This window comes from Misgurnus anguillicaudatus, chromosome 5, assembly GCF_027580225.2.
Source record: "Misgurnus anguillicaudatus chromosome 5, ASM2758022v2, whole genome shotgun sequence".
Classification (NCBI taxonomy): domain Eukaryota; kingdom Metazoa; phylum Chordata; class Actinopteri; order Cypriniformes; family Cobitidae; genus Misgurnus; species Misgurnus anguillicaudatus.
In genome coordinates, this window is record NC_073341.2 from 4,895,357 (window position 1) to 4,917,839 (window position 22,483).

Genomic DNA, 22,483 nt, shown 5'->3' on the forward strand with positions numbered 1-22,483 from the left:
AACTTTATAAACTATAATAACTAGTTTCCGGTAACAATGTCTTGGACTCAAACGATTCAATGCGCAATGAGTGGCAATATTTGAATATGGATTACCTCTGTGAAGGATGAATGCACTTTATTGGGGTTTAATTCAGAAGTTGTTCCCTAATTGTTGTTTTCTACCATTATAAAGCTTTGAAGCGCAAGTAAAAAAGGGGCTATTTACACTTGGTATTAAGATGTGCTGTTGTCGATCGGATCACAAGTGGACGATGCTAAAGATAGGTGTAAATGGTGTTCAAAACATCTTGAGCTAGTCCACTTTTGACCACATTCAGAGGTAGTTGAAAACACTTTGATCGGATTGCTTTTGCAGTGTAAGCACGCATGTGGTAGAATGTGTTCCAACAGCCACAAGAAAATATCAAAGAAAGCTTTTACACAAAACACTGTGCAGCATGTTTACTTACAAGCAGCGGACATAATATTAGTTGCGTCCATTTAAATCCCGTCATTACTCCTGCTCATGTTTAAATGACAGCAGAAGGAATCGCCCACAGTCTCCACAGACCATCCCCTAAAAGTATTCAGGACAGAAGAGGGTGAAACCAGGGGCGGTTCTAGGCTCAGTGGATATCCGGGGCTTAGCCCAAAGACATCCAAGCATGTGTCAAAAATACAATTTTAATAGCTAAAACATGATAAACTTTTTCTAAGTGGTATTATTTTTGCCAGATTAACTTTTTAATAGTGCTCATTGAAATAACAAGTTAAACTGAGAACACTTTACACTGATTTCAAAGTAGTTGTTCACCTCAAAATGAAATTTCTGTCATCTTTTCCTCCACTTCTTGTTATTTTAAACCTGTATGACTTCTGCAGAACACAAAATAATATATTTTGAAAAATATTGGTAAGCCTAACACTACTCCCCAATGACTTTGACTAATGTAAGTCAAAGGGGGGCCAACAGTTTTTTTTTTAACATAATGGCCCTCATTTATCATTCTTGCGTAGAAACGGGCGTATATGTTGGCGTAAGATTATGCTTACACTCCTCTCACCGCCTGATTTATGAAACTGTGCGTACCGTTGATATTCAAGTGTACGCAATATCTGCCCTTCATAAATGCTGCGGCTGAAAACGATCGTCATTAGAATAACAAGCCCATATAAATTCAATTCTCCGCCTCCCCCACGCCCTCATTTTACGCCATTGACACACGAAAGACGGCAAAGAAGAGAATCCGGGGAAGTGAAAAGAAACAAAATTGTTTTATTTGGGAGTTTAAAGAGTGGGATTAAAGACACATTAATAATTGGATGACAATTTGTAATATTCTTATTATTATTTTTATTATTAATTGATATTTAGAATAATAATTATTTATTATTATTATTATTATTTACTGTTGCATACATCTAAATTCTATGTCTGCTTAATGGTTCAGTTAATTTTTTTATATAATATTTTAAAATGATGTAGTAACTTTTGTAGTGTGTTGTTCTGTATTTACATACAGTTGTTTGCTGTATCTTAGATCCAGTTTGATACGGAGCTCCGGATATAATTCAAATTAACAATTTGTTTCTACGACATCCACATGTTTTAGCTAAGCTAATTCATAATTTGAAGTAATAATAATTGTAATAGTAATAATTACGAAATATTGTAATAATTAATTCCAAGGAACAAACTGTTGAATATTGGGAACAAATTCTAAATTTATGGCCATACTTCAGACTAAATAAGAAAAAGAAGTGTCCATAATGTAGCATAAAAATAATTCGTGGCCATAATTTTGTCCGCATGTCATCATGATCGGATTTACGGCTCGATTCAACACAAGCATGTTACCTTACCTTATCTGTATTTATTTATCATCGAATGGTACGTAACTAGCTTACCTTTTATTGCATTACCATGTTTTCGCAGCACATCCTTGTGCTTTCTTGCAATGTGCCGCTTCAGATTCCAGGAAGAATATTTGCTAACTCTTTACAGTCTCTCCGCAGTCCCTTTCAATTTTTTCTTCCTGCTCAATCTTAACTTTGATTTTTACTTTACATTTATGTATAAGGCTTGAATTCCATAACTTATTGCTAGATTCTCGAACTAGCAAATTATCAAAGGGCGTTCTGGGTTCAACGAGCGGTGCTGAGGGAGCGGAATATTCGGAAAGGCGCTTTTATGGTAATATTATCGCTCCGCTCCCACTAAGCTCCGTTCACATGCTCGCTCTGAAACATCAGGTAAAGCGCACAGGCCAGAGATGTTCACGAGTCTCTCATCTGAAGTCTGAGTCGAGTCTGAAGTCTTTCAGCTGGAGTCCGAGTCAAGTCTGGAGTCTTTATCACTGAAGTCCGAGTCGAGTCTGGAGTCTTTTGTCACGAGTCCGAGTCGAGTCTCGAGTCATTTCATGCATTGCCGAGGGTAAAAAAGGTCCATTTAAAAATTCTGTAAATACCCTTTTTTATTTAGACAAAACAGTTATCAGTACATAATATACATGTAAAACACATGTAACACATGTACATGACATATTTGTATAAAAACTAAATAAAACTGGCTTCAGAAATTTGAAGTAAACATAATTGAATTAATACTCCAAATATGCACACTTTGACATGAATTAAAACCCCTGATGGACGTTGTTTTGTCGAGTGCTTTCATGACGACGATAGTATTTTTCTCAATGACTGCGATGAGAGTCTTATTTCAGATTATAGGTATGTACTCTGTTTTACATTTTTATAACTCCTGACAAGAATGAAGACATTATTTTCACTATAGGATTTTCATAATAAAATAATGGTCAAAACTAAATCTCTTGACCCCATTTAATGATGAATAGTTGTTTGAGGTAAATACATTTTAAACTAACAGTAACTGAATTAATGTAAATAAAGAATGCTTTAGGACGCCTACATCCTCGTGCGGGTTGTAATCTCTCTCTCTCTCTCTCGAGCGAGCGAGCGAGCGAATGATGGTGGTATTGGTAACCTAGTAACCAGCAGTAAACAAAACAAGGTTCGTGTGGTAAATTGAGACATAACTGCATGTAATCACAATGGAGCAAGTTATTAATGTATTAGCCGTGCAGCTTGTAATTACCTAAACTTAATGCTTGCCTGTACAGTACACAGAAGAAGGAATGCGCATTTTTTTGACGAAGGCACTAGCAACAAGGATATTACGACGACGCCAAGACCCATATATGGTAAAGACAACTCCAGCGGAAACAGCTAGATGGTCAGTCACATTTAATGTTCGCTACATCAGAGTTAATTCAACAAATGCGTTTCCATCTCCCTTAACTCGCATTTACTCTTTTTGTCATAAATCAAAAACCACCTCAAGCGAGCGTATAAACTTTTTTGCGTATTAAGGGATTTTTATTAGAAATTTGGCATTTCCATCAATCGTTTTTGATGCAATACTTCAAAATGAGCATAAAATTATGGTGATGGAAACCAAATGGGGCGAGCAGAGTTAACGTGACTAACCTTTGTGGGTGTGTTCTCAGGTGTCTAATAAAGTTCGAAGTTGTTGTCCCAGTATCCTTTATGGTTTTTCCACATTCTTTGCATGTGGCTGTCCTTCCAGAAATGCCGTCTAAAACATTTTAAAAAACGAACGATAGAACATATGGCACTGCCGGTCCCGCCATCTTTATGAGACTCTTATCACATTTCAGATTTTACGCGCCGCACGTCATTGAATTCTATAATAAGGGTCCGGTCCGATCCCGTTTACTGCAGTACAGCATACACAAAAAAACACACATAATCCTTTTAATGAAATCAGTAGTTAAGGATAAAAGACTCGAGTTGATTTTAAAATATTCACGAGTCTTTTATGTCGAGTCGAGTCAAGTCTGAAGTCATTTCAGTTCGAGTCTGAAGTCGAGTCTGAAGTCCTTAAAAATGCGACTCGAGTGCGACTCGAGTCCGAGTCACTGACTCGAGTGCCCATCTCTGGCACAGGCTCTCAACTGAAGGAATACGCATACAAATCAAATGCTTTGATAAAGTCTCACAAATTAAACATTGAACATTGTTGCATAAAAATAAACACTGAAGTTTATAATTACTATGTTTTTTTTACAGTGGGTCATAATATATCATATATTTTAGTTTGTCAGTGCGTTTTGTGGTGTTAGGAAGTGTTTGCGCATTTCTGCACTAACTCAAAATGTGCGTACACCACCTCCTGAGCTGGCGTAGGATTTGAGCGTGCCGTACGCCAACGTCCATATTGATAAATCTCAAAGTCACCCTGGTTTTGGGTGTACGCAAGGTGTACGCTGGAAATTTGGTGTACGCACTTTTGATAAATGAGGGCCATTGGCTCTTTTTTACTCTCCACTTAATTCATTGTTCCTTTATTTTATCCACAACTGTTCTTTCTTTAAGATACATCTTAAATTTTTCTTGTTGGATTTCTTTTTAATGTAATATTTTCCCCCCTTTCACACTCATCTCTTAATTCATCCAGGATAAATAAAAATTTCATCCAGGATATGTTCCTGGATCTCAAACTCAAACACAAGATTGACATTTCGTTGCAGAGCTGCAAAGCTTTTTTAACATAAAATACACAATATTTCTGTAAATTACATATTTTTCTATTATTTACCACAGAAAGCATTGTTTATATTGCACTGTATATTTAACAGTATAAACATTTTCTTAACCTTATCTTAAATAACTTTATATTAAAATTTGGCACTAAACTAACACATTCAATTCCTGAGTATGAATGTATTAATGATTATACATTTTCTGCAACCAGGTAGTGTTTCTGTTTTGATTTATTTAGGATTTTTTAAGTTACAGACTTGACTTGGTTATGTTCAATCTCTGTAAAAATGAATAAGGCTCTATGAGTAACTTAACTCTTTCCCCGCCATTGAGGAGATATCTCGTCAATCAAGAGAAAACGCTTCCCCGCCAATGGCGAGTATTTCCGTCTTTCCGCAATACCGCTATTATCCACCAGGTGGCGCCCTTCCGCAACTTTTTAAACCCGGAAGTATTGCCCTCTGGCAAGCTGCTGCATGTTCGTGTCTGTTTTAAAGATCGCTCTGAATGGGATCTCTATGAAAAGTCTGTCACAAAAATGGAATTATCTCTGCTTTTTGCTCAAAATGTGTTGTTTTTGCAGAAACCTACCCATATTCAAAAGCTGATTACAAAAGAACTACTCAAGGTAGGATGAAAGTTTTTTTTTGTTTGAAAGCAGAGGGTCTGTTCTTTCATTTGGTATATTGTATGTTTATATATTTGAAGAAGAACATTTTCTGAAAGGCAATAAACTTTGGTGAAAATCATGAAAAATGCTGGCGCTGGCTGGCAACATTTTGCCAACAATAAACCATGGTTTTGTTAAGTTTATAATACGCCCTCTTCAAAGACCCCACCTCTTTTTAAACCTTGAGCTATCTAAATCCATAATTATTTAATAAGAAACCCATCAGAAATTATTGACACGTTATGAGACGGGAGGGAGCGGGACACAGGAACAGAGGGAGAGCACTGGAGAGATATGTGGATTGTTAGGCTAAACCTGTACTATCTCCCTTAATATAATCACTTTCTTATCAACTATATTTGAGTTTTAAAAATCCACATAATTACATACCATAAGAGCCTCTGGAGACGACTGACGGACAATGAACCTTGACATTGCGCCATCCTGTAACCGCAGCCTCTTGCTCCTCTTGTGATTATCTCCTCACGCATGCTGCTTAATATCACACACTCCGCCGTGACAACCAGAAAAAACGCGACGGCATATGGTACAATTGGCCTTGTATTCATTGTACCTCACACATTCCAGCCAAGGGTATTCATTTTCTCATTCAATTCTATATTTTTGTGCTTGTTTCTTTTTCGCCGGCTACTCGGATGCAGTCATTTTGGGGCTTTTTACACCTGGTCACCTCATGCGTTTTCTCTGATCGGATAGCTATCTGATCGTAAAAAGACCAGGTGTAAATGCCCTCTGAAACGATTTCGAGACGGATTTAAATCCGATCGCTCAAACCACTTCAGGAGGTGGTCTGGGACGCATTACAGAGAAGTATAAATGCATCTGGTTGATGAAACCACATACGTCGCGCTTTACTCCTCCCAAACGTAAACACGTCACTCGCAAGTAAGCTGGAAGAGCGCCAAACAAACAAAGATGACACGCCTATTGCTTTATGGAGTGATGACAGCGGGTAAAAAAGCTTCCTAGAATCAATAAAAAAGTCTAATGACAAACTGAAATGATATTAAACAAAGAAAAATAACTTTAAGAGAGAGTTTTGTGAATGCTTTTCCCGTCATGGACCTGCATTAAATCATCGCGCTGTCACTCTCCTGCTGCGCTGTAATGCGAGCTTCAGCTCATGCCGAGCAAGGAGAGACACGCGTCCCCTGCCCAACATACAGTACAACATACAGTAAGTGCTGCATATTGTTGAGTAAACGTCATTTAAATTTTTTTAAGGCGGAGTAATAATTAGTGTATTTGCATTTTGGGCGGGGGTAAAAGATCGGATTCATATTCGTTTTGCCAAGACGCATTTATGTGGCCGAACGTAAATGGGCCAGTTTAACAAATCAGATAGCTATCTGATCAGAGAAAACACATTAAGTGACCAGGTGTAAAAAGCCCCTTTTACATTTCCCGCTGTTGTCACTTGTCGTCATCGTTGCTATGATACGTGACATCACAATGACTGAATAGACCAATTAAAAGGGCATTCCCTGATGGGGCTGCAAGATGTTAAAAACGCTACGATGATCATAGACAAACAGGGGGAGAAATTACCGCACCGTCAGGGTTTTCTTATACAAATGACACGGTCTTCGTTCATGGCTGACATATTATAAGCTATGTGTCTGTCATGTATTTGCACTGAATTAATTTTCATAAAATACGGAACAAACTGCGTTCCGTATCAGTTCAATACGGAACAAGAATTTTATGTGTCAAATACGGGACGATTCCGTATTATATGCTACCTCTCACGCGCTTTGGAAGGGAAAAGAAAGGTCTATAACACGTGTTTTAAACCGCTTACATAAATAATCAAACAAGCAAGTTGACAGTTCCTGACGAGAGATTTACAGTTCGGCTGTAATAGAAAATATATTAAAAGATTAAAATTAGTGAAGCCCATATTATAACAATCGGGGCTTTACAAAATAGGTCCGGGGCTCAAGCCCCGCTAGCCCACCTCTACCGCCGCCCATGGTTGAAACTGGACAAAACTGACGGATTTAAATACCAGGTGTAAACAGAATGTGTCCCTCTCATCCACTTATGAACTTCACCAAAGTGTGTCATTCTGCTTATAAAAGAAACGAGCATGCAGTGAGCAAAGACATTTCTCATGATGATGACGACTCACCTTAATGGATTCAGTCTTGCATAAGCCATGTGACACGGAACAGGCATTTGCAGAAATATTGATAGAATGAGTTAGAAAAATGGCTGACCGCACACCAGTGTTGTGTGTAACGCGTTACAGTAACGTAACTACTTTTTTGGGTAAAAAGTAGCGTAACGCGTTACTACTGAAAATTTGGTAACTTAACGTAGTTCATTTTCCAATTCAGTGCAACGTTACTTTTGGTTAGATTTGACAGCGACACTGCCATCTGCGCACTTGCGCAATAGTCACAAGGTCCACAAACATGACAGAGGCTCGTATCAGTCTGCAAAGAAATAATGGCAAGCAAGAAGCAGCTGACGCTAACTTTTGAGGGATGGAGGCATCTTAATTTTAATCAATGTTTTATCAACCAATGGCCTGATTTTAATAATGAAATAAATTAAAGAAAACGATTCAGTTTCATATTTATGTTTAAATTAAATAATTTTTTTAAACATAAATATAAAACTAAATCGTTTTCTTTTATTTATTTTTTATTTATTAAATTCAAGCAATTGGTTGATAAAACATTGATTGAAATTAAAGATACAATTAATACAAAACGAAATTCACTTTAGAGAAAGGTTTCTACGAAAACAAACTTAATAAAGTGGTCAAAATCATGTCTACCCACTCCGTTTGTCTCCGAAAATATTGCGCAATATTATGATCCTATGCATGATTTTCACTTTTCATATAATGAACATAGATTAAATACATTTTTTATTTATTTTATGTTGATTTTATGAAAAGTGAAAGCATGCATAAGATCATAATTTTGCGCAATATATCCGGCGACAAACGGAGTGGGTAAACATGATTGTGACCACTTTATTACGTTTGTTTTTGTAGAAACCTTTCTCTAAAGTAATTTTGGTTTTGTATTAATTGTATCTTAATTTAAATCAATGTTTTATCAACCGATTGCTTGAATTTAATAAATAAGAAATAAATAAAAGAAAACGATTTAGTTTTATATTTATGTTTAAAAAAATTATTTCATTTAAACATAAATATGAAACTGAATCGTTTTCTTTAATTGATTTCTTATTTATTAAAATCAGGCAATGAGACAAAGCAGCGCCAATGAGAAGGAGGAGGATGATGCAATGGCCTTTAGTGCAGACTGGGAGGTACTAACTTGAGTACATGAAATCGGGCTTAGAGTTAGAAGTTCTCAACCGTTTCCCCCAAGTGAAAGCTGTGTTCATGAAATACAACACTGCAACACTAGGGCTGCACGATCACAGGAAAAATGATGATCACGATTGTTTTGCTCAAACTTTTGATCACGATTAAAAATACGATCATTCTTTTAGTGAAGAACTTTTATTTACTTATGTATTTTTATTACACTTTACAGCCATGTATAAAGTATTACATACATTTTATAGGCCTATATTATAAAATATTTTATTGTTTTGTAATATCCACAGCTCCCATTCTCTTAGATCTTTTTAAAACATTTGAAATAATTCCTCAAAATTCCGCATAGATTTTGCAAAAGAAATCCGCAGAAATAACAAAAATAACTCCTTACACAGATTCCTTACAGCTGTACGACTATTGCAGCAATTAAAGCAGTTCAGTTTTAACTGTTAAAATTATAAAATATCTTTTATTTATTTTAGAGCCTTTTTTGTTTGTTAAATTAAGGTTTTTGATAATGAACAAGCGGTTAGCGGCCGACAGCTAACGTCATGTTGACGACTTGTTTGATCAAATGAGCCTCTCAAATCAACAATTCACTTGCCTACAATAACGTCTATATAATATATATTTTTTCAGCATATAACAATGTTAGTTTAAATGTTTATTATCAACACATTATTTTTTTAAAAGCGGAGGGGGGGCTGCTCTGTTGCTTGCAGTTGCGGCAGGGTGCAGAAAAATAATGAATCAAAACAAAACGAAATAAACATGAAACGAAATAAACATGCAGGTTGCCTTACCTTACACATTCGCTATGCATCAATTAAAATTCAAGGCTTTACACCGCATTTTTTACATGACTACCGAAAGAAGTCTTTTATAGATTATGCACAGTATTTAAGGTTTTTATTCAGTTCTCCATATTCCCCGATGCGTTGAAGGTCCTGCTGCTGGCGGAGACGCTAAAAACCGTTGCAACAGGTGCATTGTAAATGTGCGTGGTGGACTCGTGCGATAGGTTAAACGTCTTTCTCTTACAATTTATCAATGTCTCAACGTTTTTTTAATTAAATTATTATATATATATATATATATATATATATATATATATATATATATATAATAATTTAATTTAAAAAAACGTTGAGACATTGATAAATTGTAAAAGGTTGTAAAAGGGCGTAAAAAGGTTGAAATGCAGGGCTCTAATACATATTTATTTTTAGACTTTCAGATAAATCTATTTTCAGACATATGCCTCATTTTGAGGTTACCATGTTGTTCCTAAGGAACTTATTGATACTTTTTTATAATAAAGAGCAAAAGAAAATACCTGTTATGTCCTCCATAGTATAACTTTATTTAGGCCTACACATTTAGAAACAGATATTGGGTTCTGCCCAAAGTCAGGCAACATAAAAGTAACGTAAAAGTAACGAGTAACGTAAAAAGTTACTTTCCAAAGGCGGTAACTAAGTAAAGTAATGGATTACTTTTTTAAAAGTAACGAGTAACGAGCAAACACTACTTTTTTAAAGTAACTTCCCCAACAGTGCCGCACACTGAATCCAGGAAGACTCAAAAGGTCTAGAAAGTACAAAATTAAGTGCATAGTGCTTTTTGGTTCTACGCACCTGAAGAGAAATATATAGTCAATTGAGAGCGCAACAATTTTTTCCTATACCAGAAATATTGATAGGAAAGGAAAAAAACTGAAGTTAGTTTCAAGTTGGACTACTCTTCCCATATTTATCAAGTTTCTGAAAGTGCCATTTTTGTCTTAAAGGAATGGTCTACCCTTTTGCCATATTAAACTATGTTATTACCTCAACCTAGCTGAATTTATAAATACCTATCTTTTTTCAATGCGTGCACTGTGCAGCACATTGTGAATGTGTTAGCATTTAGCCTAGCCCCATTCATTCCAACCCTATATCACGACATTGCGTGACTATTTCACGCATGGACCAGCGTGACAATGTCACGCTTTGCCGCGTTTGAGCGTGTGCATGTCACGCTTTCTGTTTGTGTCGCTGTCACGTATTGGTTACTCAACTTTTTTGTCCTATTTTCAAACCATTGTCGCTTCGGTTTAGGGTTAGATTTGGTGCTTGTGTTATATGTCACTTTTAAGTATTTGTCACTTTAAGTATTGGTTTATAAAATAAAAAGATACAATACTTATTCTTTTATATTTTCTAAACTTTAACCAATTGTCACCTGACGTTGGGGTTAGAGTTTGTTTAGGTAAGGGTGTCATTTTATGTAAATCTAACCCTAAACCGAAGCGACAATGGTAAGAAATTAGGACAAAAAAGTTGAGTAACCAATACGTGACAGCGACACAAACAGAAAGCGTGACATGCACACGCTCAAACGCGGCAAAGCGTGACATTGTCACGCTGGTCCATGCGTGAAATAGTCACGCAATTTCGTGATACTGGGTTGTTCATTCCCATGGTACCAAAAAAAGTTTTATTTTGTGGCACCATACTTACTGGTATATCTCCTCATTTAACAGTCTTTAAATAGGGAAAATACGGAAGTGTTTGGTGGCTTCCCTGTTTGGTACCATAGGAATAAATGGGTCTAGGCTAAATGCTAACACATTCACGACGTGCTGTACAGTGCACGCATTGAAAAAAAAATAGATATGTATTCATTTGTCTAAGAGTTGAGGTAATAACATAGTTTAATATGGCAAAAGGGTAGACTATTCCTTTAAGTACTAAGAATTCATGAAATATACTCCTACTTTCAAACTTAAGTATAGAAGCAAGTTGTCAAATTTCTTAAAGCTAAGAATCACTCTTAGGGGCCAATCACACCAAACGCATTTATGGCAGTTGCAGGCGCCTTTTTTGAATGATATTCTATGGGCAGGGAGCGTTTGTGCGCCGTTTATACACGCCGAACGCCTTGCGTTTTTTGCTGCCAGCCGCAGCACACACTTTTGAAGGAGCGCTGAGAGAGGAAAGCAGCCAACGTCATTCGCATCTTTGCATTGTCCAATCGAATGGGGGGAGAGGCGGGCCTTACGGTGTGTTGAGGGAAGTTTACAGTTGCTTTGAAGAACTGGACTCCACTCGCTCACTGTCTCCTGCGTGTTTGTGCACATCTCACCCTCAAACAAGGTCAGAGCAAGCGCACTCTTTTTAAAGTTTCTGCTAATATGACAGTTAATAGCAAAAGAGCGCTCACGCTTCAATATTTGATTGACAAGACAGCTGACTCGTTGGTTGCTAGCAATATGAAAAGCCACGTCACACTGCTCTTTTTTTAAAAAGGCAGTGCGTCGCGCCTTGCGGTTCCAAGCGTTTAAAGCATGTTTGGTCTGATTAGCCCCTTACTCTCCCCATTATTTAAAACAGCTCAACAGACCAGCCAGGAGGGGCTTGGGATGGCGCTGATGAGAGTGAGGTGCGCAAATCCACAAGCTGTGGGGTGAGGACTGTGCAGTGTTTTATTTGTATTTATTGCTAATGTTATATCATAGATTATTTACTGACTTCATAACTAATATATTTACATTTAATACAGATGCCTGAAAAGATGAGTATAGTGAGGATTAAAAAAAACTAAACATTTGGTTGCTTATCAGTAGGATGGTTGTAGTTCATTGCGGTTACCGTGACAGACAAAATACATCATCCGATATGTAATATTAAATAAAACTTTCAATAAATTGATGTTAAATTGTATTGGTTTAATGTTTTCAGTTGATAACGTATGCTTTTGATTACTGAAATTTAATTTAACTATTAAAACCAGAATCCAGACATTTTTTGAGAATAATAAGACTGACTTTCAAAAATTCAATGGATTTCATAGGGCCCTACTACATCCCGCTCCTCCACGGCTTTAAAGAATGATTCTACAGCCCTAGAAATATGACATCAAACACGGAACAGGAAAGGAGATTCCTGTGGCAGACACACTCTCCAGAAAGTCCATAGCAACAAAACATGACAATCTCAGCAAAGATATGGACATGTAGATTCACTTAATTCAGTGACACAAATCTGCAACAGATCCGTACCGAGGCAGTTTTTAGCAGCTCAGATAGATGATCTTGGATGGATGGCCTGCAAAGAGGAGACAATTTCCCACATACATTATTGACTTTTAAGACAAACTTTCATTGACCAGTGAAGATAAGAAAATAGTCATATCTGACCTCACACAGAAAAGATATGCGCACGCAGAGAAGTCTAAGCTAAGAGCACGAAATGTTATTCTGTCTAGGAATGTGTAAGCAGATAGAACACATGATCGAAAGATGCAGTACTTGCCTGGTGCAACATAATTCAAATACCAAGGAACCCATGATTCCTCATGAAATACCAATCAGACCATGGCAGGTATTAGCTTCAGACCTCTTCACCTGGAACAATACATGGTTACTGTAGATTACTATAACCATTTCTTCCAATTAGACAATCTCAACACTACTACGGCTGCCACTGTCATCAGCAAGCTTAGTCACTTTCGCGAGACGTGGCATACCAGTGAAATTAAAAGGTCCACAAAATCAACACAAAGAGTTTAAAGACTTAGCAAAAACATTAAGTTTCACACACATTGGCCATCATGACTGATCCCTATCTCAGTTTGATTGAGTACAGGAACACACCTGTTGACAACCTCTTCATGTCTCCAGCCCAGCTCATCATGAGTCGCAGACCATGATCCATACTGCCAACCACAAACCAGCAGCTCCTACCAGAGATTGTCAGTTTTACAGAGGCATGCTACAATGGAGTAAACAGCAGCATCAGAAAAAGTATTATTAAGTATTACTACACACTGGACAGCTCATTCGCATATAAATATCATTGCCTTTGGAATCTAGCTGTTGTTGTTCACCATGCCAATACACAAAAATCCCATCATGTTTGCAGTTCAGAGGGTCAAGTGTGGTGCAGAAACTATCGCCATGTTCTTAGCACAAATGAAGAGCCCATGGAAGACGTACATACATCAGTGTCTGTAAGGGTGGAAGGACAGAACACCAATACCTCACCAATGCATGAATATACTGCTGCAAGCTTATTAGTAAATTACTCTTAGTCTCCTTATTTAAACCTGCACGTCCTGTGGAATGCACTACAAAAAAAATGAAGAACAAGACAGAAGCAATAATAAAAGAAGTGCTTAAGATACCATAATTCATATCTACACGGTACTAGTTTTTCTTACCGCATCACAAGTATGTTTACTGCTGTATCTGTAGATGTTTTACTGGCTCCATCTTATAGTTGTCTGTAACGGGTGAGGAATCCATTTGCAAAAGGTGTTTATTAGAAAAATCCCTATAAGGGCCAGCGAACATATCCATTAAGGGAGATCCAAAATCGTAATCCAAAAAACATGCAATAGTTCAAGGCAGGCAGAGTTCAATCATAGATCCAAAAACAGGCTCAGGTCAAAACAGGAACAGATGCAGATACAGGTAACAGGATCAAAAACACAAGAGACAGGTACAGACTGGCAAACAGGTAGGGTAAGGCTAAACATTAATCAGCCAGGAACAGGTGAACAGGAAGTGACTTAAATACAAAACAGACAGAAAGGCTGAATCCGAAATCGCATACTTACTGTGTAGGTACTGAATTTCATTGGGTACCTACTTAACGTGCGCTAAGGCAGTATGTACGTTCGCGTTAAGTATGTACAGCATTCGCCATGTTGACGTTATCATGTGACATATGACGTAGTAGACTTGTTCGAGTTCATGCGGAACCACGGGAACCGACAGGGGGTTGACATCACGGTGCCGCGAGAGCAACTCGAAATCAGAGTTCTTCGTGTGATTTCTGGAATCGCTCTCACGGTACTTTGATGTCATCCAGCTGTTGGTTCTTACAGCGGTGCATAACTCGAACAAACCTAATAACAGACATGAAAACGTATGCGTGTGTATGAGGGACAGGTGCACTAACACCTGATTGCATCAGTAACTTGATCTGTAACAGTGTTACAGATATATTACACATTATTTTGTAGGGGACAAAATAAGTAAAACTTAAGCAGATTGTAATTTAATATGTATTGTCAGATGACAGCTGTGCTTGAATACAAACTAGACAATGCAGCCTATGTGATTATATACATTTTAGTGAAGCAATCTCTTGTATTTACTTAAAACGACAGGAAACATGAATAAAAAATGAATGAATAAAACTATCACAATAAACTTTCCCATATGAAACAAAAGTTTATTCAAATGTATTTTTCTAACAAACCATCACATATTTACTGTCAGCTCAACACAGCTGTGACAATTCTACAGCTTTATTTTCATGAATCAGCTGACCACTTTAATTGTGGTATATCCTGGCCGGTCTGTGCGTGAAGTCAGGGTGCTGAGGAACAGTCCTGTGTAACGTATCAAAATCACCCGATTGGTTAGTCTCCGGTCGATTGCTTTGTTTTCCCGTGGCATCATGGGAAAGCTGGGATAGAATGCTGCGTTCCAGGCAGGTTTTTAAACCCGTAAGTTACGACTTCAAAACCACGACTCACGACCTTATGCGTTCCAGGCAGCCTGTAACTCGTGTTTTTACAACCTTCTACCGGTGAAAGTGCACTGGAACGGCAGTCAAACCCGTGACTTCCCACCCGTGAACTCGTACTAGATCGATGTACTCCCAGTTCAGAGTCGTAAGTCGTGGATTCGAAGTCGTGAGTTACGGGTTACAGGTTGCCTGGAACGCAGCAGAAGTGTCCATCCGATGCACGCTTCAGAATAGGGGCGGACTCAGTACGGCATCCGGGGATTTCTCGCCTACTGATTTTATGGATACTGAGGATTCGGACGTACTACTCTGTTCACGTGCTGTTTCCCCTACTACATTTTCAGTAAGTAGGCGGTTTCGGACAATACTTAAGTACACGTGCCTCTGAATCTCGCGAGAAATAGTCCCAAATCCCGCTAATTCTCGCCTACCCTTTTACGTATACTGAGGTTTCGGACATACTATTCGTTCGCCTACTGCTTTTTGCCTACTATATAGTATGCCAGTATGCGATTTCGGATTCAGCCAAAGTGTGAACTGTGACATGACATGATGTAATTCAAAATAAAAGTCCAAACAGAGCAGGATATCAAAATACAAGTACAAATAACAAAAATACACAGAACACAGAACAAAACCATTACAGAACCCCCCCCCCCCTAAATGGTGACTCCGGGAGCCCAACAAACAAAACACCCCGTCCAATAGAGGGTGGGAGGGCCAGGATGATCCAGGGTCATGGGGCAGATGCGGGCCTGTGTCATGGGGCAGATGCGGGCCTGGGTCATGGGGCAGGCTTGAACCTGGGTCATGGGGCAGGCTTGGAGCAGGATCATGGGGCAGGCTTGGAGCAGGATCATGGGGCCGACTTGGAGCAGGATCATGGGGCAGACATGGAGCAGGATCAAGGGGCAGACATGGAGCTTGATCATTGGGCAGGAATAGACCTGGAACACAAGGAGAGGAAGGGTCAGAGTACACTTCGGCCTTCGCCTCGGTGTCCTCTGCCTCCTTCCTGTGTCCGGGTACTACCCCCCCCCCAAAAAAAAAAAAAAACTTGGGAAAGCTTCCACAGCCCAGGGTGGCGATGTTCCAGATGGTGGGCCAGACAAATCAGATGAGTCAGTTGAGCCAGACGAATCAGATGAAACAGACGGGACAGGTGAATCAGGTGGGTCAGATGAATCAGACGAGACAGGTGAATCAGGCAGGACAGACGAATTAGATGAATCAGGCAGATCAGGTGAATCAGCGGAGTCGAGTGAATCAGATGAGTCGAGCGAATCAGATGAGTCGGGTGAATCAAATGAGGCGGGCGGATCAGATGAATCAGATGGGTCAGATGAAACAGATGGGTCAGATGAATCAGAAGGGTCAAATGAATCAGAAGGGTTAGGTGAATCAGAAGGGTCAGACGAGGCAGAGGATTCCGGTGGTACAGATTCAGAGCCTGGAGGAAAACGGGACAAACGAGCAGAAGGCAGACCAAACGCACCACAGGGCCATGGCAAATTCAGGAATAATACAGTCAATGAAGTATACCTCTGTGGCGGTTGGTTCAGGCAGGGCGGACATCTTTACATCAGGTGCTGGGTGACTAATAGCCCTCATGATTGCAGGTGTGTTGGTGATGATGGCCCTCTGAAGCACCGGTGCTGAGATGATGGTTGTTCTCTCAAACACAGGTGCAGAAATTGTGGTTGCTCTCACATAGACAGGTGCAGAGACAGGCAGGATGGCGGCCATTTTGGGAACAGGCAGGGTGGCGGCCATTTTAGGGACAGGCAGGATGGCGGCCATTTTAGGAACAGGCACAGACTGAACAGGCATGATTTGGCTTGGTGTGTTGTGAATAGCCTCTGGTTTGCTATCCACAACACCCACAGTGAAGGGAGAGCCACACAAACACAGAGCATGATCAATATACTGTTCCAAAGTCCAGTGTGGTGTATGGAGTGGCATAGCATGTGAAATGTTGCGATTTAATCCGCAGTAAAAAATGTCTTTCAGAAATGAATACTTAAAATTCACCTTATCAGACAGTTCACAGAACTCTTCGACAAAATCCTCAATAGGTCTGTTACCTTGGCGAAGACCAACAAGACGATCTGCTGGAGTCATGCTGCTGGTGGGAAATTTCCAACCTCCGCTGGATTCCGGTTTAGGCTGATTAATCTGTAACGGGTGTGCTTTAAAGAAGGCGATGAGAAGAGGAATCAATTTGCAAAAGGTGTTTATTAGAAAAATCCCTATAAGGGCCAGTGAACATATCCATTAAGGGAGATCCAAAATCGTAATCCAAAAAACATGCAATAGTTCAAGGCAGGCAGAGTTCAATCATAGATCCAAAAACAGGCTCAGGTCAAAACAGGAACAGATGCAGATACAGGTAACAGGATCCAAAACCAAGAGACAGGTAGTGATGGGACATCTGAAGCGAGGCTCCGGAGCTTGTGTCGAGCAAAAAGGGGCGTTCCAGATGAGGCCCCGATTCGAGGCTTGTATCGTTTCCGTGAAAATCACGTGACGATGACAAACGAGGCCTCGTTTTCTGTTGAATACGTCATTGCTTCATTCTGAGTTTCGCTTACGATTCGAAGTACGTTTGCGTTGATGTTAAAGTGTTGGTTGTAGCGAGTAGTGGCTAGGTTGTAGTGAGTTTCTAGTATAGTTATCATTATATATCATAGCCTGTATTATATATTACACTTAGTTTAGTAGATTATTAGAGTAAATTATACATAGCCTAGTTCAGTAGATCATTAGAGTAAATTAGCATATGTCTAATTCTAATACCTATAATACGTAATTATATTATATAGCCTATATTAGTAGTAGTGTTATTATTATATATATTATTGCTGCTGCTGCTGTTGTTATTATTATTATAAGACTAGACTGTATTATGGAAAAAGGACTGAGGATCCATTGGGATATTGGAACAAACAGAAGGTCCAATATCCCAATTTATATAAGCTGGCACTGATCTTCTTATGTTGTCCAGCATCATCAGTGCCCTGTTATAGGGTGTTTTCTAAAAACAGAAACCGCCTCAATCCAAATACTGTTAAAAAACTTTTGTTTCTAAAAAAAAACCAGTAAACCCTTTTCCGTGTTGCAGTTTGCTGTTCCACACTTCCAGTCCCATAAGCATTGCACTATTGCAGCCCCAGTTCAATAAGCACTGCACTCACGATAATTTGAAGAGTTTCGTTGCAAAACGAGATAACCACCGTTTTTTAATTGTTCAGAAATCTTGTTTTTTGGTTGTGCATTCCAATTTCAATGCAACTGCAGTTGGTTTGTTTTGATTTAAACCTTCATAACTTAAAAAATACAGCTAAGTAGCACCATAAAACAAAATAATAACATGATAACGTAATAATAAACATGTTTTGACAAAAATGTAAAAAAAATGGATTTATCTCGTTTTGCAACGAAACTCTTCATTTCTTTATTTTGTGCATTCACTGTTATAACTCAAGAACTACTGTAAAGTTAAACACAAAGTTGTGTATGTGTGAGTTGTGTGTACATAGGTTAACACAAGCAGAGTAAAATACTTTCTTTAATATACTTTATTCAAAAGCCCACACCATGACAATTTGGTTGCTCAATATGAATAAATTTGTGTGCGTGTGCGATACATTGCTTTGCACAGCAGGTGTCACTGGAGAGCACAGTGTTTCATGAGGCTTCGGGTAAATGAACCTTTTGGCGAACCAATGGGCTGGAAAGCCTCATTGGTTCAGGAAGCCTCGTTTGGCCATCACTAGAGACAGGTACAGACTGGCAAACAGGTAGGGTAAGGCTAAACATTAATCAGCCAGGAACAGGTGAACAGGAAGTGACTTAAATACAAAACAGACAGGAAGTGTGAACTGTGACATGACGTAATTCAAAATAAAAGTCCAAACAGAGCAGGATATCAAAATACAAGTACAAATAACAAAAATACACAGAACACAGAACAAAACCATTACATTGTCTTTGCTTTATATATCTCTATGGTTTTATTGCTATAAAACAGAAAGCAGACATATAGCCAGTGTCACTGTTTGATTTGTATGAATGAGCTGTGTTCTGACCTCGAGCAAACTGTACATAAAGTCAAAGTGAGATCTGACTATTTCATTAGTTATACCTATGTGAAAATATGAACAAAGTAATACTCTTTAGCCAATAGAAAACATCAAGACACACCAAGAAAAGGATCTTAAAGAAGTAACAATAAATATACAACAGTTATTTATTCAGAATGGCCTTTAACTCGTCTACTTTAAAATGTTAATGTAATTTTGATAGGCGGGAGCTGAACAAAGCACACATACATTGCAATACTTAGAGTAAACTTGTATTTAAAAAAATATATAACGCATTTAAGAAAAAGCACAACACGTTTTTATAAAAGATATAAACAAAAAAAGATCTCCACTAACGTTAACTGTTAGCTCACAGCTGTGCCACGAGCTCAATCAGGCGTAAGCTGAAAAAGCCCACATTACAATACTTGGAGTAAACATGCATTATTATTAACTAAACAATTTAAAATAAATTTAAAACATGAAAGCGATCGGGAAGCTGTGGAGGAGCCGCTGCCCGGCCTTCGCAGATTCAGCATGCCCAACATCACCCTGGACCCAGACGTTCGCAGGCGACTGAGGCGTACCACAACCAAACCCCCAACGCGATGCAGCTCCGCGGAGCGCGTTCGGGTAAACAAAGACGCCATCGCCCAGCATGAAAGCGGTAAGACTCCGCTTGTTATTGTAACATGTACTACTTGCTACATGTATAGTTTAGCTTCTGCCGTTAGCATAGATGGGTTTACATGCACTAAGTGTATTGAAGTATTAAGATTAACTGAGAAGGTTGCTGAACTAGAATCGCGCATCCGAACGCTAGTTGAGGATAGCAAAACCGCTAATGTTACTGTTGTAAATACTGTATCGAGCGAAAAGACTAATGGCTCGGTTCCGACATCAGATGCTAATGTAAACATTACAAACAATGTATCGAGCGCACATAGTGTTCCGACATCAGATGCTAATGTAAACATTACAAATACTGTATCGAGCGCGCATAGTGTTTATCATAATACACATGGCTCGGTTCCGACATCAGAGTCAAGTCGGCGGTCTAACTGGGTGACTGTCAGGCGGCATAGCCATATACGGCGTCCATCTAAGACCCATAACGTTACGGTACTTTCTAACAGATTCGATCCCCTAAGGAATACACTAGCTGAGACACCTGTTAAAAGTGCCCTGGTCATTGGAGATTCTATACTCAGGAACACTAACATTGAGGCACCAAACACCCTAGTCGACTGTATACCGGGAGCCAGAACGTCTGACATTAGATCCAAACTTAAAGTGCTGGCTAATGCTAAACGGAAGTTTTCTAAGATTGTTATTCACGCCGGAACAAATGACACCAGACTCCGACAGTCGGAAATCACCAAAGATAATATTAAGGAGATGTGTGAAATTGCAAAAACAATGTCAGACAATGTAATATGCTCTGGTCCCCTCCCCGCCTACCGGGGAGATGAAACACATAGTAGATTAGTGTCTCTCAATGGCTGGATGTCAAAGTGGTGCCCTCAGCATAATGTAGGGTTTATAGACAATTGGAAGCATTTCTGGGGTAGACCATTTCTCCTAACCCGAGATGGCCTTCATCCGACATCAGAAGGAAGTGCTATACTCACCAGAAATCTGATTAATATTCTTAATTCTGATATAGTATGACTATCCAGGGCCCAGGTCAGGAAACAGACGGATCAGCTTAACTGTCCGTCTGTTAGCTGGCATGATATGTCTAGATCACATATATCCCAGCACTTCGAGTCGATCTTACCAGAATATCAACATATTTCAACTGTATCTGTTCCCCGAACAAGCAAATACAGAGCACCGCTTGCCACATCACGTACAAATTTGACCAACATAAAATTAGAAAACAATACATTACAAGATGAACCTCGAATGTTAAAATTCGGCCTTCTTAACGTTAGATCGCTTACCAATAAAGAACCTATTGTTAATGAAATAATTAATGACCAAAACTTAGATGCACTCTGTTTAACAGAAACCTGGCTTAAAGCAGACGAATACATTAGTTTAAACGAATCCACCCCACAAGACTATTATTATAAACACGAACCTAGGTTAAAGGGGAGAGGGGGTGGTGTAGCTACAATATACAACAAAATTTTTAAAGTAAACCAAAAATCTGAACTAAAATTTAAATCATTTGAACTAATGTTGTTAAATATGGAAATAACTGATCGTAACCACAAACAGCTCTCTTTTGCCTTAGCTACAATCTATAGACCTCCGGGCCACCATGCAGATTTCCTTAAAGAAATAGCAGATTTTCTGTCTGAGCTTGTAGTCACTGTAGATAAAGCTCTTATCGTTGGTGATTTTAACAAGCATATCACAATTATATAGAAGATATAAAGACAAATAAAAGATTTTCATTAACTGATTAGCTCACACCTGCGCGACAAGCTCAGTCAAGCTGTCATCGCTCGAGCTAATATTGCTAACAAACGATAAACATTCAAATGTATCATTTATTAGTCGTATCGACATAAACTGACAACCGATTTAAAATCCCTGTGAACTAATTTCAACAAAGTAACCACGAATTTAAGGAAACTTACCTCAGAATTGACCACAAAACAGAAACACTTGTCTGAGGAGAAAATCGGTAAATCCAGAATGCGCGTCTCCCGGTTTGAATAATCACGTGCTCACAAAGCATGAGACGGACGCGCGCCTCTGCTAATAATATCATAATAAAAGAAAAATTAAAGATATTTGTTAAAAGATGAAAATTAAGTGCTTCTACCAGTGCTGTACGGGACCGAAATGATCTGTTTAGAACCCATTTAACATATTTATTTCATTAAAATAAACAGAAAAATAAAAGAAAAAAACTGAAATATTAATAGACTTTAAATAAAGCACTGTTTTATTATCGTTCAGTCTATTTATTGTTTCTACATATACATTCATGCATATTTTGTTAGGATTATTATTAAATAGACAGACACTTTATGAAAATCACATATTATAGTAGAATTGGTCCGAAAAAGACGTCTGATTTTAGGCTAAATTTGGACTGAATTAGATGGACCAAACAAAGACCAGTTTCAACGTCTTTTTTTGGACTAAATGAAGGTCATGACGGGCCAACGTGATTTAGCCCAAAAAACAACATCTAAATGGCGTCTTGTGCTGGGTGGGTAAGACCTGTTTGAAACAGAATGACTAAGACATTATAAAGATTATTGAAACAGCTTTATTTGTTAAATATTGTTTTTTTCTGTTAGTAATTAACTACCATGTTCGCCAAGATGCTGTGTCCACTATTTTCACTTTCCCTCCAC

The 22,483-nt window shown here is 38.5% G+C and overlaps 1 long non-coding RNA gene across 1 annotated transcript in view; it reads right to left on the reverse strand.

Annotated features, from left to right (window-relative positions):
* Positions 1–373: 373 nt before the first annotated feature.
* Positions 374–22,483, reverse strand: part of LOC129414798 (uncharacterized) — a 167,085-nt gene continuing 144,975 nt past the window's right edge. The window contains exon 6 of the long non-coding RNA XR_012369389.1: positions 374–558. This is a non-coding gene — a long non-coding RNA (uncharacterized lncRNA). The remainder of the gene's footprint in view (positions 559–22,483) is intronic.